Source organism: Notamacropus eugenii, chromosome 2, assembly GCF_028372415.1.
Source record: "Notamacropus eugenii isolate mMacEug1 chromosome 2, mMacEug1.pri_v2, whole genome shotgun sequence".
In the NCBI taxonomy this organism is placed as follows: Eukaryota; Metazoa; Chordata; class Mammalia; order Diprotodontia; family Macropodidae; genus Notamacropus; species Notamacropus eugenii.
Genome location: NC_092873.1, coordinates 143,675,657 through 143,693,894, shown reverse-complemented (window position 1 = coordinate 143,693,894; position 18,238 = coordinate 143,675,657).

Here is an 18,238-nt window from a genome sequence, read left to right as displayed (position 1 = left end):
TAGTAGCCAACCCGGTCTGAAAATTGCAGTGGAATGATCAGAAAATCGTTCAGAGAAAGGGAAAAATGCAGTCTTGTTGCTCTGAATCAGCAGAAAAGAGCTACATGAGAGTGAATAAGTCAGAAACAGCCTACTGGACCTCCAGCCAGAAGCAAACCTATAGATGTGTTGCTCAGACTCAAACTCAGGCCAGACATTTTCAGAGTTTAGATAAGAAGGGCAATGATCAGACTTTGCTCTGGATCAGATCATTTTGGGAACACTAAAAGTTTACAGGTCTTTAGCCTGAGCTATCAATGAGATCTTGGGATGGCACAATACTCAAATATTCCAAGAAAACAACAGAAGGATCTAGGAAGACAAAACTCTGCCCAGATATTTTCTCCAGAAGTATTTAAAAATTAGCCCTAATTAAGTTCAAAATCAATAAGTAAACTACAAGAATGAGCAAACGAACAAAAAAAAATACCACCATAAAGTACTATTGTGTGATAGACGTGCACAAGTTACAAATTTAAAAGATGCAAATCATTATGAATATCTCTAAGAAAAGCCACAAAAGAAAAATATTGCTTGAGTACAAGTTCAACTAGAATTTCTCAGAAAAAAAATGAGACGAATTTTTTTAAACAGTTTAAAATTATTTTAGAAATCAAATGAGACCACCAAAGGAAAAGATGGAAAAATGAAAGAGATCTACAGAAGAAAAAAATCTAAAAAAGGAATTAACAGGTTGGCATAAGAGGTATAAAATCTTACTCAAGAAACAAGCTCCTTGAAAATTAGAATGGACAAAATAAATGTTATCGACTACACTGGAAAGCAAGAAATATTGAAACAAAGTCAAAAGGAAGAAAGGAAGGAGAGGAGAAAAAAAGGGAAAAAGAAAGAAAAAAGTAATGCACCTCATAACAAAAACAACTGTCCTGGAAAATGGAGGAGAAAAAAATAAGAAACATTGGGCTCCTTGAAAGCCATAACCAATAGAAGAGCTATAAATTTCAAGAAATCATAAAACTGTCTTAGAAACTAGAGGACAAAGTAGAACTAGAAAGAATCTACCAATCACCTCTCAAATGAAACTCCAAAATGAAAACTCTCAGGAACATCATAGCTAAGATCCAGAGTTTCCAAGGCAAAGAAAAATAATGAAAGCAACCAGAAGGAAAGGATTCATGTACTGAGGAGCCACAGTCAAAATTACACATAATTATCATTTCTCCTCTATAAAGAAGTTGAGAGTTTAGAATATAATATTCCAGAAGACAAAAGATAGTTGTACAACTAATAATAACTTACCAGGAAAAACTGAATATAATCCTACAGAAGAAAAAATAATGGATCCTTAATGAAATAGAGGACCTCCAAACATTGTCGATCAAAAAATCAGAGCTGAGGAGAAACTTTCAAATACAAACCCAGGATTCAAAAGAAGCATAAAAAGACAAACCATAAGATGTTCAAAAAGAATAAACCATTCTTATTCTAATATGGGGAGAAAACACATGTGTTCCCTCAGATTTCTGTTATCATCAGTAGTCCAAGAAATAAGACAGAGTTATGTTTTGATGATCTTAAAAGATTAATAGAAAGGGAAGGGAGAAGGGAGAGTTGAAGTATGGGTAAATTCATATAATCAGGCCACAAGATTGCAGAAGGGTTAAGTGTTCTGATTTTCAAAACCTAAAGGAGAAAAGACTCTATAGAGTACAAGCCAGTGAGCTTGGCTTTGGTTCCTGGGAAAATTCTAGAAAGGATTACTAAAGAAAAGGTTGGCAAACATCTAGAAAGGGAAATAGTAACTACAAAAAGTCAGTGGAGTTTCATCAAGGACAGGTCATGCCAAACAAATTTCATCTCTTTATTTGACATGATTACTAAATGAATAGAAAAAAGGAATGATGGAGAAATAATTTTCCTAGATTTTGGCAAAGCTGTTTGTAAAGTATCTCCCCCTATCCTTATGGAGAAGATGAGAAACATGTATTAGGCAACAACATAATCAGATGAACTGAGAACATGACCCAAACTCAAAGGGTAGTTCTTTTTTTTTTCACTTAATAGTATTTTATTTTTTCCAATCACATGTAAAGATAGTTTTCAATATTCATTTTAATAAGATTTTGAGTTTCAGTTTTCCTCTCCCTCTTCTTTCCCCAAGATGGTATGCAATCAGATATAGGCTATTAATGTACAATTCTATTAGATATATTTCCATATTAGTCACATTGTGAAAGAATTACAACAAAAGAAAAAAAAACATAAGAAAGAAAAAGCAAAAAAAACAAGTGAAAATAGTATGCTTCAATCTGCATTCAAACTCCACAGCTTTTCTTCTGGACCTGGACAGCATTTTCCATGAGTCATTTGAAATTGTCTTAGGTCATCGTATTGCTGAGAAGAGCTAAGTCAATCAAAATCGGTCGCTGTACAGTGTTGCTGTTGCTATGTACAATGTTCTCCTGGCCTTACTTCATTTAACATCAGTTCTTATAAGTCTTTCCACAAAGGGTATTTCTTAATGGTATAATATTAACATGTCAGGAGGTCTCCAGTGAAATGCACCAAGGATGTATACTTGGTCCTATGCTGTTGAACAACTTTATCTATGACTTGGATAAAGACATAAGAAGTACGCTCATCAAATATACAGATGATGCAAAACAGAACAACATCAGGATCCAAAAGATGTCTGACAGGATAAAACATTGGGCTAAAACTAATAAAATGCAATTCAGCAGGAATAAATGTGAAGTCTTCTGCTTGAGTATGAAAAAATCAACTTGAAAAATATAAAATGGGAGAGAGATGAATATACTTAGTTGTTCTACAAAGGATCTAGGGGCTCTAGTATACTGCAAGCTCCATACGAATTAATAGTTTGATGTCAGGGGATGACGCAGTTTTCAGGCCCTCTTTCTTCAGTTATGGAGCTTTTTGCAGCAAGCCAGCTATGTGATTTTTCACATCTTCTGTCTCTATCCTACCTATCCCCATCTCCACTACTACCCTTCTTGCTCTCATTATTTTCACTTCGTGTCTCATGGGTAGGTAGTGTCTTCTACCTTTCATGGGGCAAAAGGTGAGGGTTTTCTATCTAAGTCGCTGCTATAAGATGATTGAGATATATACCCACATCTTTACTCTGAAACATAAGCCTACCAACTTTCTTGCACTTGTCACACCTGAAACATGGGTCAAATTGGTATAGGAGCATGTTAAGCAAAATTTCTAATGATTTACATTCTCCAATGTTATATCATGTTTGGTTTGTTATTACCATATGGTGTTTGTATAATTATTGAGGATTTGGGTTTAGTTACTTTATATTTGAATGTAATTTCTTTTTCTGAGGTTTCTGATTTAGAGAGGTTTTATTGGTTTTAAGGCCTTCAAGGTCCTCGGGTGTGGCCTTTTGACTGAGTGCAAGTTTTACAGAACAAATCCTTTTATGAAGGGGATTTGCTCTGTGAATTTCAGATTGAGTCAAAAGACTGCACTTGAGGACTTAGAGGGCTATATGTAACCTCAAGGCCACAGGTTCCCCAGCCCTGATCTAGACAGAAGTCTGGACTTGGAGTGAAGAAAACCTGAGTTTCAAATCATGCTTCTTTCTGATTTGGCTAACTTATGACCCTGGACAAGTCACTTCACCCCATTCAACCCTGCTTTGTCATCTGCAAAATGAGGATAATACTAGGACTTACCACAAAGGGTTGTTTGGAGAATTAAAGAACATGTAAAGCATTTCCCATATCATAAAAGTCTACATGAATTCTAGATGTTTGTGCTGCTGTTATTGCTCTTATCTTGCCTGTCACAGTCTGATAACTTTTATATTAAGTATTCTGTACAAATCATTATTGGTTAACATGTCTGCTTGTTATTTGAGTTACAGGAGGAAGAAGAGGAAGAAAAGGAAAAAGAGAAGAAGAGGAGGAGGAGAACATGAAAGAAGAGAAGAAGGAGGAGGAGGAGGATGAAGAGGAGGAAAATGAAGAGGAGGGTTTGGGAGGAGGGGGAGAAGGAAAACAGGAGAAGGAGGAGAAGAAGGAGGAGGAGAAAGAAGAGGAGGAGGAAATATATAGCAGCTGAACTACGAAGTGTTCTCCTCATAATAACCCTATGAAATAAGTAATATATCACCCTCATTTTAGTTCAAAGAATGAAATGCAATGAAATGAAATGAAATTTGCCTAACATTACATAGCTCATAAATGTCAAACCTGGAACTACAACCCAGGGCTATGGATGCCAAGTCCAGGGCCCTTTTGGCACTGTAGTACAGTATACAGAGCATTAGTTCTGGAATCAGAGGACTTAGATTCAAAACCTTCCTCTAACCCTTACTACCTGTATGATTTGGGGTAAGTCACTCATCCCCCTTGGTCTCAGTTTTCTCTTATACAATACGAGAGTATTGAACTAGATGGTCTCTTAGATCCTTCCAGTTCTAAACCTAGAATCCTACAGACAATAAAACTGAAAATCTCACCTTCAACTCAATGCCAAAAATTACAAAGCAAATCAGGAAATGTCCATAATCAACTTTGGAAACATATTCTCCAAATTCCGCTTCATTAATAGCTGGCTGCTAGCAAGAGATCTTGGCACAATTTGTTTGGGGAACAAGATCTGTTTGTTTATGTTAAATTTTCTCAGATGTAATAGCCACTTGGGTATCATTAATCAAGTTTGCATGCAGATAGCCTAAATGCCTCTCATTTCTGTTTGACTTCTCCTCAAGGAGAGTTGGTGCCAATATCATTTCCATTGGTCATATTCAAAAAGTAGGGTTTTTTTTTTAATTCCCCACCTTCTCTTCCATTCCAGCTGCAGTAGAACAAAACCTTGAGGCCCCCATTAAACCTCCCAAATGGCAAAATAAAACTATAGACCTCTACTCTGTAACTCCCCAGACCCACAGATCTGAACTTCCAGTTCCTGTTTTGATTAATAGCAGTGATCACTTCTCTATCCAGTCTTCCAGTTCTTACTCCTTTCTTGGGATATTCTAATGTAAGAACATGAAGATTAAAAAGAAATTTCATCTTCTCTCAAAACAGTTTCCAAATTTACTGTTCTTCCTTCCTTCCCATCTGACTTCTTTCCAAAGCTAAACCAACTACTCACTCACTCACCACCGGTGATCTCTCCCATTCATCTATCACACCTCCCTGAAGCAAGCCAATGCTATAAACTCAATTCAGGGCGCATGGGTGGCCAGCAGACATAAGCTTCATGAGTGAATGGAAGAATTGTGTAAGATTGAGCTTTTCTTTCCCCCAGGAATCTAGATTTGCCAGGACTCTTGAATGCTTTATATGTATGCTTTTGTTCTCCCCTTCAACTTTGTAAATCTCATTTCTTTTTCACAATTCCTCTCAACATAATTATTTCACTGGTTTTTTCTTTTTAGGTGAAAGATTTAATTTACAGAGGCTGGTTAGGCTCAGAGTAGACAAAATAATAGTTTTGACACAAGTGAAACATTAGGGCCAGACCTGTTTGGCCGCTACTTCACACAGATTTCAAAGTCCACATAGAAACAGGGCAGATGTAATAGATAGAAAGTAAAGCCCTCAATGAGCAGAAGAAAAATCTAATCCTGAAGTTTAGTTGCTTGTAGTCAGCTCTTCATTCAATGACCCAGATTTTCTAATTCTGTTTCAGAAATCTTCAGAGAAGTCTTCCAGTGGATTTTTGATACACTTAGTTCTGTGGACAATTCTCTCAATAATAAATGTCTATGTTCAGTCATTTCAGACTCTTTGTTGACCCCATCTGAGGCTTTCTTGGCAGAGATACTGGAGTGGTTTTCTGTTTCCTTCTCCAGCTCGTTTTACAGATGAGGAAACTAAGGCCAACAGGGTTAAGTGACTTGCCCAGGGTCACACAGCTAGCAAGTGTCTGAAGCCAGATTCAAACTCCAGAAAGTGAGTCTTCCTGATTCCAGGCCCAATATTTCATCTGCTGTGCCACTTAACTGCCCTCAATAGTGAGTATTGTGGTGTAATGGAAAGAACATTTGATCTAAAATCAGAGAAACTGGCTTTGAATTCCACTGATACTATTTCCAAGTGGAGTGACCTCAACAAGTGATTTCATCTCTCCAGGCTTTCATTTACTCCTTTATAAATTGAGAGATTTGAATTAAATGTGACTCTAAAGTCCCTTCCTGCTCTAATTTCTATCATTTCTTTATCTACTTGCACTTTTCCCCAAATTCCTTTAACTTGCTTTGGTCCTGATAGATCTAGCTAGGACTAATGACAAGATCTGCATTGGTGACCTAAAGAACTGAGGCAGTTATCTAGAGAACTGGGATGGAAGAAAGGCACAGATAGACAGACAGAGAGGCAGAAAGAGAGAAGGAGAGACAGAGATAAACACAGAAAGAGGGAGAGAGACTGAGAGACAGAGACACAGAGAGGAGAGAGAGACACACAAAAAGGAGACTGAGGATAGACTGAGACAGAGAGAAGAGAGAGATTGAGAGAAGAGACAGAGAGGCAGACAGCAACAGAGAAAGAGAGAGGAGAGAGAGAGAGAGAGAGAGAGAGAGAGAGAGAGAGAGAGAGAGAGAGAGAGAGAGAGAGAAAGGACAGGAGAGGAAACAGGGAGAGACAGAGAGATAGAAAGATTATTATCATCTGCAGCCAAATAATTAAAGCTAAAAAATTTGAAGCTTAAGCAGCCTGAATATCTGCCTCCATTATTCACAATTCTAACTTCTTTTCCTTTTGAACCCAGTTTCCTTCCCTCCCCTAGTCTGAAAGGAGAAAACCCCTTTGGTGCTGGACCACGTTAGCCACCTGAAACTCAGAACTCCTGAACACAGCAGTAGCAGTGATTACAATCATGGGCCATGATTCTTGGCTCTGCCTCTTTAGGCAATATTAACACTTCTTGAAAAATTATCAGTACATATATACTGTTCTCCCAATAGAAATTTATGTGGTCTGCTGTATGTAGACTTGTTTTTGCTGTGTGGTCCACACCTGCAACTTCATCAGTACTGGTAAATTCTACCATTACAGATGAGTTAAGATTACCAAATCATCAATCTTTAGTCAAAAGAGACCTCAGAGGCTATCCACTCCAAAACATTTGTCTTAGAGATATTCAAACTGAGTCAAACTTATAAGAATACAAGTGATTCCCCTATTGATAAATGATATGATATGATAAATGATATGAAATAAAAAGATATGAACAGGCAATTTTCAAAGAAATCAAAGCTATCTAGAGTTATATGAAAAAATGCACAGATGGCCTATGATGATCAAGTCACTCCTATGGGCCTCTACCCTCTTATTTGTAAAATGAGAGAGTTGGACTCGATGGCCTGTGAGGTCCCTCCCTTTCAATTCTAAGTTGTACTCAAAGAGTCCTTAGAAGTTGTCTTGCAGACCCATAAATCAAACCCATTTATTTTGGTTCTATAGTCAATACTCTTTCCAATAAATCACATTCTTTGCTACTAGTTAATTTGTTTTATAAAGCAAAGAAGAATTTTATATTCATGTGGCATAATTATTGCTACATTTTAAATTTTCTTAAAGCAGACTATATGCATTGGTGAAGGGGAAAAAATGAATTAACCCATTTTGGCTAACAGTTCAAGATTTCATTTTTATAATAATGAAAACTTGGTTACAGTTACAAATGTAAAAGATTAGCATTTTTTGCAGTTAGAAAACATTACTATTTTTCTCTCTCTAGACTTGTTTTCATCTCCAGTATCTGGTGAAATTTCTTACTTTTTCATACCCATTTCATCTCTATGACTTCTACAATTTCTGAGGTGAAAAAGGTTCCTTACTATTTCATGCTTCACTAGGACAAAATGGTTTAGGTGAGTCAGTCAATAAACATTAATTAGGTTTTTACTTATTACTAGACACTCTTCTGGACAGCTGGTGACACAATGGATAGAGTGTTGGTTCTGGAGTCAAGAAGACTCTTCCTGAGTTCAAATCTGGCCTCAGACACTTAATAGCTGTGTGACTCTGGGCAACTCACTTAATCCTATTTGCCTCAGTTCCTTCTTCTCTAAAATGAACTGTTGAAGGAAATGGCAAACGATTCCAGTATCTTTGCCAAGGAAACCCCAAATAGGATTACCAAGAGTCAGGAGCAACTGAAAAATGACTGAACAACAAAGCATTGCGCTAAACAAAGAAAGGAAAAGCATGATCTAGGAATTCACATTCTAATAAGAGAGATTTGTGTGTTGTCCAAAAGAGCTTTGAATCATAGGACCATAAAACCATAGATCTAGAACTAGAAAGAAGCTCAAAGGATCATCTAGAACACCTTGTTCTTTTGAAGAGCTGCCTAAGGCCTGGGGAGATAAAGTGTTCCAAGGACAGATTTGAACTCAGGTGCTCTAGATCCATAGCCAGTGCTGAAATAGCTCAGCATTCTTATCATTACAACTATAAACTATTAATTTCTAACTATATTAATTAATTTGGGAATACAAATCAATTAAATTAGTACTGGATTAATTTTGGAAAAAAACAAATATCTCTAAAAAAAAAAAAGATTTAGAGTCTTTTATTTTTACATGTCTTGAATCAGACCTGGATCAGAATTGGCTTAAGTCCAAGGATGGAATGACTGATAACACACCTGGTAACTTCAGACAAGCTTGTGAGAAATCTTATTATATTCTTTACCCAAACCCTGTCTATCAAGACAGTAAGTCAGAATTCCGGGGCTTGGCTAGTGGTTATTTGGGACAAGAGTGGGCCTGCCTAGGGAAAAGAGAAGGAAATGGGAAAAAGAGATTATGAAGAATTATAGATATTGTTAAGAGATAAATGGAAGTTGGAATCTGGAAGGAAAAGGGCTGACCACAAAAATAGTCATTTCAAGCCTTAATATGTCTGGTGTGGGAAAGTTTTCTCCATATGAATTGTAACTGACATTCATTTGGAACATAAAAGTTTACAAAGCACTTTAGATGTATTGTCTCACTTGATCCTCCCAACAATGTTCATGAAGTTGTCATTGTCATCTCCATTTGATTCTAAAAGGTGAAGAGATTTATATTTGTTTGTAAAATTAGCAAGTATCTGAAGTAATAAGCAGACTAGGCCTCTGTTTACTCCAAGTGTAGTAGTCTCCCCACTGAACTATGTTGTTTCCTTCAAATATGGTGTATCAGCAAGGACCCTGACATGCACAGGGGGGCCTGCTATCGCAGGTTCTTTGATCTGCTTTTCTAAAAGGAAAGGCAACGTTTAAGGGGTCAGTAATCACTTAAATCAAGCACATATATTATTCACTTAGTTCGGGGGAGAAGTCAGCCCCCTGAACTTCAGAGAAAATACAAAGAAATCATAATCAACAGACAGAGATTCCAACTGTCTGACATAAGCAACATATACATCACAGATCAATAGACAGATCATACATGCATACTTACCAGAGAGAGACGCACCAGCATTTAAGTTTTCAAAGAGGGACTGGGGGACCTTAGTGACTGCCCAGAGTCACTTCCAATGAGTAAGCCCCAAAGTAAAACCTCACCTCAGAGTCTTTATACACTTTTCAGAGCCAGAGGTCTTCATAACCCTGGAGACCCAGTGCCTCATTAGAAAATTAACAAAAGGTGTCCTAATCAAGCTTCCCTAAATGGGTAGGCCCATTAACGGGTGGGGAAGATCTTTAATCTCACTAGCATTACATGTGGTAGGGTAGGGATTTTGGGCATATGGAAATGATACAAAGCAGAAGAAGATGGCCTAGCAACTGAGTTTGCGTGTATGTGGTGTTCGTCCTTCATTGCCAAAGAAGACCATGCCATCAGAGAAATAATGACATGACTTGCACTTGACTTTGTTTTTTTTTTTTTTGAGTGAGGGAGGGCTGTGCAGGTCATCAGCCTCACTTCTCCTCTACAGCCATCTGAATCCAGTGACCAGATGTTCATCAGGATGACTGGAGATGACCTAGGATGAGGCAATTGGGGTTAAGTGACTTGCCCAAGGTCACACAGCTGGTGAGTGTCAAGTGTCAAGTGTCTGAGGTGAGATTTGAACTCAGGTCCTCCTGACTCCTGCACTGGTGCTCTATCCACTGCACCACCAAGCTGCCCCTACTGACTAAGTACAGCATAAGAAAGGGATTATAGGAAAAGAACTACTTGTTTTATAAGACACTTCCATTTCTATTTTGCATAAAAAGATGAATAGTTTCAGGACTTGGACTCAGAAATACCTCAACTATAATCCTGCCTCACACTCTTATAGGCTGTGAGATGCAAGAACTCATGAGTTCATAATAATAACGGGGATAATAAGAGCATCTACCTCAAAAGATTGTTATGAGGTTATCTCAAATGAGATAACCTCGTTCAGGTATCATCTCTTACATTACATGAGACCTTTTCTAATTCCTCCCTAGCTATTAGTGTCCCCTGTCACCTAAATTACTTTGAATTATTTTGTATGTATTTTCTATTGACTTGCATGTATACATGGTGATTCCCCAGATAGGATATAAGCATTCTGAGGGTAGGAAATGTTTCACTGTTGATGCACCAAACACCAGCACAGCAGAAGGCATTTCATGTATACTAGATAAGTGATTATAAGTAAAATCCTTTGCAAACTTTAAAGTGCTCTCTAAATGTCCACTATTATTCCTTTGGTTCCCACTCGGACTTCTGCTTGGACTTCTTCTATGGGCTAGCCAACACAGTACAGCCCACTGGACATTACTATGCTGGATGCTGAGAACACAAAAACAGATACAATCCAGTGTCTGCTTTTAAGGAGTTTACAATCCAAATCGGTAGACAAGGATATGGATAACTATGATCCAAGGGAGAATGAAATAAATGCAAAAGAGAGGCCTAGGTAAAGTGCTAAAAGAAATTGGGACAGATTAACTGGCTATATAGAGGATTATGAATAAGAAACAGAATAAATATTATGCAGACACATCAGTTGGGAGATAGTTGTAACAGATCCTAAGAAGAAATGAAGTAGAAATAATTACATTGGGTATGGAAAGGAAAGACCAGCTACGATGCAGATAAGTGGAATAAAATTACAGGACTTTGAAGGTCAATGAAAGTGTGGGGTAAGGTGAGAAGGGGGAGGCAGAGGTTATTCCTAAGTTATAAGCCCAGGTTGCCATAATAGCTAATAATGTATGTAGAGATATACACACAAATATGTATATAAATATTTTGTATGTATACATATTTTTAACATATATCACATATGAGATTACATATATTATACTATATTGAGGACAAGTATGTGACTGCAAGTGAATCTAATTTTGCATGTACATACATATATGTATACAAACTATCTTTGTGTATATACATACATGTCATAATATATTATATCGCATATAAGGTTACATATTTTATATAGAAGATAGTATATGACTTGAGTGTGTTTAATTTCATTTATACATATCTACGTATATTAATTATCTTTGTGTATGCATATATATATATTTAATGTGTATACATATTTGTAGGATGTATTTTATCATATGTGAGGTTACATATTGTATATTAGACAGAGGATATATGCATGACTGTGAATGTATCTAATTTTCTATATACATACACATATAAGTGTGTGTATTTATTATCTTTGTGGAGGGAGTCAGAGAGTAGATTAGTAGAAAAAGCACCATACTGTTAATCAGAAGACCCCAAAGCCTTGTCCTGGGTCTACTAACAACCTTGTATAAATAACTTCATTTACCATTTGGGTAAGTCCCTGTAGCCTTACTTCTAAAACAAGATGATTCTTATACTACGGCAGCTAGGCAGCACAGTGGATAATACACCTGGCCTGGAGTCAAGAAGACTTGAGATCAATTCTGACCTCAGACACTAGCTGTATGACCTTAAGGAAATCACTTAATCCTGTTTGCCTCAGTTTCCTCATCTGTCAAATGAGCTGGAGAAGGAAATGGAAAACCACTCCAGTATCTTTACCAAAAAAAAAAACCCAAATGGGATCACAAATAGTCAGATACAACTGAACAACAATTCTGATGCTTAACTACCACGCAAGATCATTGTGAAAATCAACTAAGGTAAGTGTTTTGTAAACAGTAAAAGTGTTATCTGACTGTGGGTTAGCACCAGCATTGCTACATATCCAAAAGTTATCCAGGATGGCTTTATTCTTCTTTAATCACTTCTCTGGGCCTCTGCTTCATCTTTAAAACTAAAGAGATTGAACTAAATTGTCTTGAATTACCATTGCATCTCTAAACCTATGAAATTGTTATGATTTCTCTCATGGATTCTTCTTCTACTTTCATATTTTATTAGGCAACTAAGTGGCACAGAGGGTAGGACTGCTGTACTTGGAGTCAAGAAGATCGGAGTTTGAATCCAGCTTACACCACTTACGAACTGTGTGACTTTGGACAAGTCACTTAACCTCTCAGCTTCACTTTCCTCATCTGTAAAACAGGAATCATAATAGCACCTACCCCACAGGATCAAATGAGATAATACATACGGCCCTTTGCAAACCTAAAAACATAATACAATATTTAGTTGTTTTTACTGTTTTATCTTATTGATTTTTCTTAACTTTTTTTTTAGTTTCTCTAAAAAAAGAAATAATGTAATGTGATAGGTCACCACGAAGGTCCTTAAATATGGATTTTTGTGAAATAAGGGATGCCCCATTCCTCTATTGAATAAAGGATATTTAATACCCTGCCTAGAACATAATAGGCACTTAATAAATGTTTGTTGACTGACTCATTGTGGCGGAGAGGCGACTATCAGTTTCAGTCTTAGTGGAAGACTCTGCTGCAGAGGAGAAAGCTCTGTCAGGGTCCTCTGAGTTGAGAAGACCTCAAGTAAGAGCACAGTAATGGATTTCCTGTCTGCTAATCAAGAAACAGCCTGGCCTTTTGTTTGGCCTAATCTGGTTAACCATAGCGTGATAAATTTTTCAGCCACACTAATTCCCAAGGATGGCCTACTCAGTTTTAGAAGGTTTATGAGCCAGTTGCAGAGGGGAGCACCCACAATGATCCTGGAAATTATGAAAAGAAGTAGAGGATAACCTTCTATTTGAAGAAACAAAGCATTTCATTCAGATGTGGGGTCTGGTTTCTTAATAATCCTCCTCTGGCCTGGATATATTTTGGTAGACTATTTGATACAAAATTCTACAATCTTATTTCTTTCAATCCAGAATGGGGACTGAAAATTGGGTGGAGGTCCAGACATCAGAATGGAGAAACTATTTTGCCAAATTCAAATTCCATTCAGTCTCTTAACCAATACTATTTTTGCTGTTTTAGTATTTTTGTGTGACATCCACATTTTAAGAAACAAGTTGCTAGAGATTTCTTTCTTTTTCCCCAAAGGCTTTGTAGATGCCAAATAACTCTTTGAAAAATGTTGACGCCATGCACTAAAGTGAATAAAAACATATGGATTTAATGTTCTCTAAAATATATATTTTTTTAAATGAAGTAGACTGGGAAGTGGTGAGGGGAAAGAGAAGGGGTGCTTGGCAGGACGCTTTTGGGTTTTAGTGATTCCCACATTTGTGAAAAATTGTTCCAGATGTTTGATAAACCCTTGATGCCTCTAGGATTCACCCAAATCTGATAATAAATAAAGGGTAATTGTAAACAGTAATGATACACTGTGTTTCAGGATGTGACCTTGAGCAATTCCATTTACCTCTTGGAGCACCAGTTTCCTCCTCTGAACAATGAGGATAGTTGGAGTAGATGACCTCCAAGTTCCCTCCTAGTTCTATATCTTTGATTATCCCATTATCCTAAGATGAGAACTTCCTCTGATATGAATTAAACCACAGAAAATAACAAATGAGGCTATGTTTCATGGAACATGAAGGAAAGCTTCATTATAAAATCTGTCCTTTGCCACGCTTATGCCAGATAAACATCCATATGAAACTGAAAGTTCTAATTTAAAGAACTGGATGGTATCTATGAGATACCAAACATCAGGCTACTTAAAGCCATCTTACTGTGGCACTCAAGGTGGGCCTCATCCTTCTTCTGCAACCTCATGCCACTACATTCTCCTCCTGTAGAGTAGCTCTACTCTGGCCAGGGCAGACACCTTCCTTTCACCCTGGAATTTCATGTTCATATCCATATAACTTCTCTCATTCCTTCTTCTTGGATGATTTCCCCATCCTCTCTGCCAACCTACAGTCTTTATTTCAAGTCCAGCTCAATGCTCACCCTCCTTTCCTCATGGCTACAATTCCATGGTGACAATTGATTATAGTCTAGAAATGGAATGGCCCTAAAAAGCTGTCTAATCCAGCCTTTCATTTTGCAGATGAGAAGACTGAGGCCTATGAAAATGAAATGACTTGCCCAAGAGTCACACAGGTAACATCAGAGAAAGGAATTAGACCAAAGTCTTCTGATGTCAATTCTCTCAGAAATTAATTGTAGAATCCATACCTCACCATTCCATATCTGATTTCATCCTTGCTGGTGCTCAGGGTGATTGCAAATATTGCAGATTTGATAAATTCCTTTGGATTGGTATATTGTTGCCTGTCCTTCAGTTTTAAAGAGGACCAGGGACATGAGGGGGTGACATCTTGACTCCTGCATGAATTAGATTTAAATGACGCATAATTGCACTAAGTCATCAGCCTCATTCTCTCTTTCAGAGTCATTCAAGTTCAATGACAAGTCAGGATGACTGCCCAGGACAGAGTGGTGTCTTTGATCGCTGACCAGACTTTAAGCACTCTGTAGCACCTGCTTCAAGATGCTTTCGTGGACACTGAAACAAATTGTTCTTATCTACCCATTCCACTGGAAGAAGTCTTTACATGCTTGGGGTAGACACCCCCCTAATTCTTCAACAGGTTTGAGACCTATTGGATACCCTCAACCTCATTTGGTTTGTCTACCAGGATGTGGCCACTGCACATGTTATAGCTTCTTGGAGGCACAGGTGAGAGTCGGGTGAAGGTGGGCACCAAAAGTGGATAAGCAGACCTGAAAAGGGCCCAGCAAGCCCTCACAACAGAGGTACTAATCTTCCTTGAAGACCCTATACTCCCCAAATTGGCATATATGTATATGCATGCATACATATATATGAATACACACACAATGTGATCTTTTGGGTTTGTAAATGTTTTTGTCTGAAAGAGGATATAAGTGAAAGAATACGTGGGTAATTGGGCTACACATCCTGTTCTTTAGCTAATGACTACAGCTGCTACATAAATGGGTCATCGCTTCCTTTGGCCACTCTAGGTGGTTCTGAAACATAGCTAAGGAATTTGGAGAGATTTATGTGGCCAGGAAGAGTCAATACTTCTGGGGGAAAAATAATCCCCACAGATCTTCAGTGGAAGACATGTACTATACATCTGGAAAGTTCTAATGCCTTGGGAGTTTTCTCTTTCAAGTCATTGAAAACTATACTAGAAAGCATGTTTTAGGAAGTAACCCTTCACTGACAATAGGCACAAGAAATCAAATAAGAAATGAATGACTGAAGCATTTATCTAGCAATAATACTTTGCTATAATGATCTCTAGCTTTATGAATGACATTTTGAGGGGTTGGGAGAGTCAAAAGCTATGATTTTATTAGATCCTTTACCAATAAGGGATCTTCAATCGTTCAACTTTTTATAGTCTTATATGGTCCTGGAACACTGAGAGGTTAACTGATTTTCTAATATGTGTCACTATCAGGACTCCAATTCAGATCATCCTGATTCCAAGAACCCTCTGCCCACTACAGCTACCTTTCTGAATTACATTTACATACAGGTAAATATTGTTACTCCTGCCCTCACCCCTGCTTTCACAGTTCCTATAGCCAGAACCCTCTCATATCATAGTCTACCTTTGCCCTTAGAACTCTCTGCCATAGTCAAGGCCATCAACCCATTCTCCTCATTTCCATCTCAGTCTCTTCCTTTCTCTAAACTCACAGGAACCGGGTCCTCAGTGGGTCACTGAAACACAGCTATGAAATCTCAAAGTCAGAACGGATCATCAAATCCAACCTATAACTGAACAAAAGTCCTCTCTACAGCATACTCAGTAAGTGGATATCCAGTCCCTGCTTGAAGACATTCAAAGAATGTCTTCAACTCACCAACTCTCTAGCAGTCCATGATACTTTGGGCAGCTCGACTCGTCAGGGAGTTTTTCAAGCTAAAGGCTTTTTTTTTCATGCCTTATTCAGAAAGACTAAAGAAATCGTAGGTTGATAAGTTATTGCAAAGACTATTTCAACTAATTGATGATTTAAATAGACTTGTATGGACTAGACTACAACCCTAATCATCATCTATAACATTGTTTGCATGAAATAACACAGTCTAAGTTCCAAGCAATCATCTTACAAATAGACTTTTGGAACACAACCTCTCCATTAACTTGGGAGCTGCCTAGGAACAGTATAAATATATTCCAGTTTTATTACTCCTCCTCCTTCTGAGTGCAAAGAGGGGTCATCAGTTTCCCAGTTGGTATCGTAGGAAGACACAGAGTCTGAAGAACTGGATTCAAGTCTTAACTGATCCTTACTGGCTTTGTGACCATGGGCAAGTCCCTTTATTTCTCTGAACATTCATTTTCTCATCACAAAGTGGGAATTATAATACATTGCCTATCTCAAAGAAATGGATAGTTATGTGGCAGAACAGGTAGAGGGCCAGGCCTGAACTCAGGAAGACTTTTCTTCCTGAGTTCAAATCAGGCACTTACTAGCTGTGTGACCCTGGGCAAGTCACTTAATCCTGTTTGCCTCAGTTCCTCATCTGTAAAATGAGCTAGAGAAGTAAATGGCAAACCAGTCCAGTATCTTTTCCAAGAAAACTCCAATACAATACATAAGGGTTAAATATAAAGTATATGGAATTCAATAACTGAGGAGGAGAAAAAGAGAAATTTATATGATAACTTTATTATACATTTTAAAAGACTGACAAGTTGTACATAATAGATTTGCAGTATCACATGTGATCATCTTTTTTATTATACTATGTTATGGAAGTGTTCATTTTATTCAATGAATTAAATGTTTTTTATATAATTCAGTTTAACTAAGGATATAATGTAACAAGCAAGAATGCATCTTGCTCAACATCCAAAAATAAGAAAGAAAAAGGCTGAGTAGTAATATACTAGGGAAAACCAGACAGAACAGGATAAGCAAATATAAGTAAATATATAGAATCAACCTCAGACCACAAGACATTAAGTCATCTTTTAAATCTTGAAGGAAAACCAAGAATTCATTGGGCATGATGTGAAGTCATGCTCTGAATCTAGGGGTTGTATCACCATCCAATTTCCCGGTTGAGAGAGAGTCCAGCAGAGCATTGCCTTTAGGAAAACTAGAGCCCTCCTAGTGAACCATCACTGGGGAACAGTGCAGGAAATTTACCACTGACCCAACTAGGAGCACATACTTTCCTAGCCTAAGTTCAACTTGTTCTTTAAAGGTCATTCATGCTGCTTTTTTTTGTATGCTTAGCAATGGGAAAGGGAAGAGAAGACAGTGAAGGTAACATTGAGCAAGCAGATTTCTAAGCTGTTGTGATTGGACAGAAAAAAAAGTTTGCTTGCATCACATCTATGTGTTGTGACTTTTTGAACCAAGAGTGAGAACCAAGCTCTTAGGCTTACAAGGTAAAGAGTAAGAATTGCTATCCTCCTCCTGAGTAGAGGGTTCAACGAGAATCAAAAGAGAAAGAATAATTAGTTTTGCCACTCATTGGACATCAGTTTCTTCATCTGCATATTGTGGAGTAGAAAGAACACTGAACTTAAACTGATGAGAGTCAACCATCAACTCTGCCCCTTACTATCTGCATCTCCTTGGGCAAGTCACTTCACTACTCTGGGCTTCCATTTCTTTATCTATCAAGTACAAGGATTGGACTAGATGACCTCTGTGGTCTCAACCAGCTCTAGATCTATGATTCTATGACTAAAGTACCTCTTAGACCCCCTCTAGCTCCTAGCATCTACTAAGCTATAATTCTTAAAAGTATTCAAATAAAAAAGTGATCATAAATATTTTGTCACAACAAACTTTATCATTACAAACTTTTAGAGGAAAATGTAGGTTTCCAGAACATTTCTGTAACTTGGAAGAGCCAGTTCATTACCACTATCATTAAGTACAGTCACTGGTATCTATCTGCCAAAGTTGCAGAAAATGGCCTTGTGCCATGTTGCTCATTTCCTTCAAACAG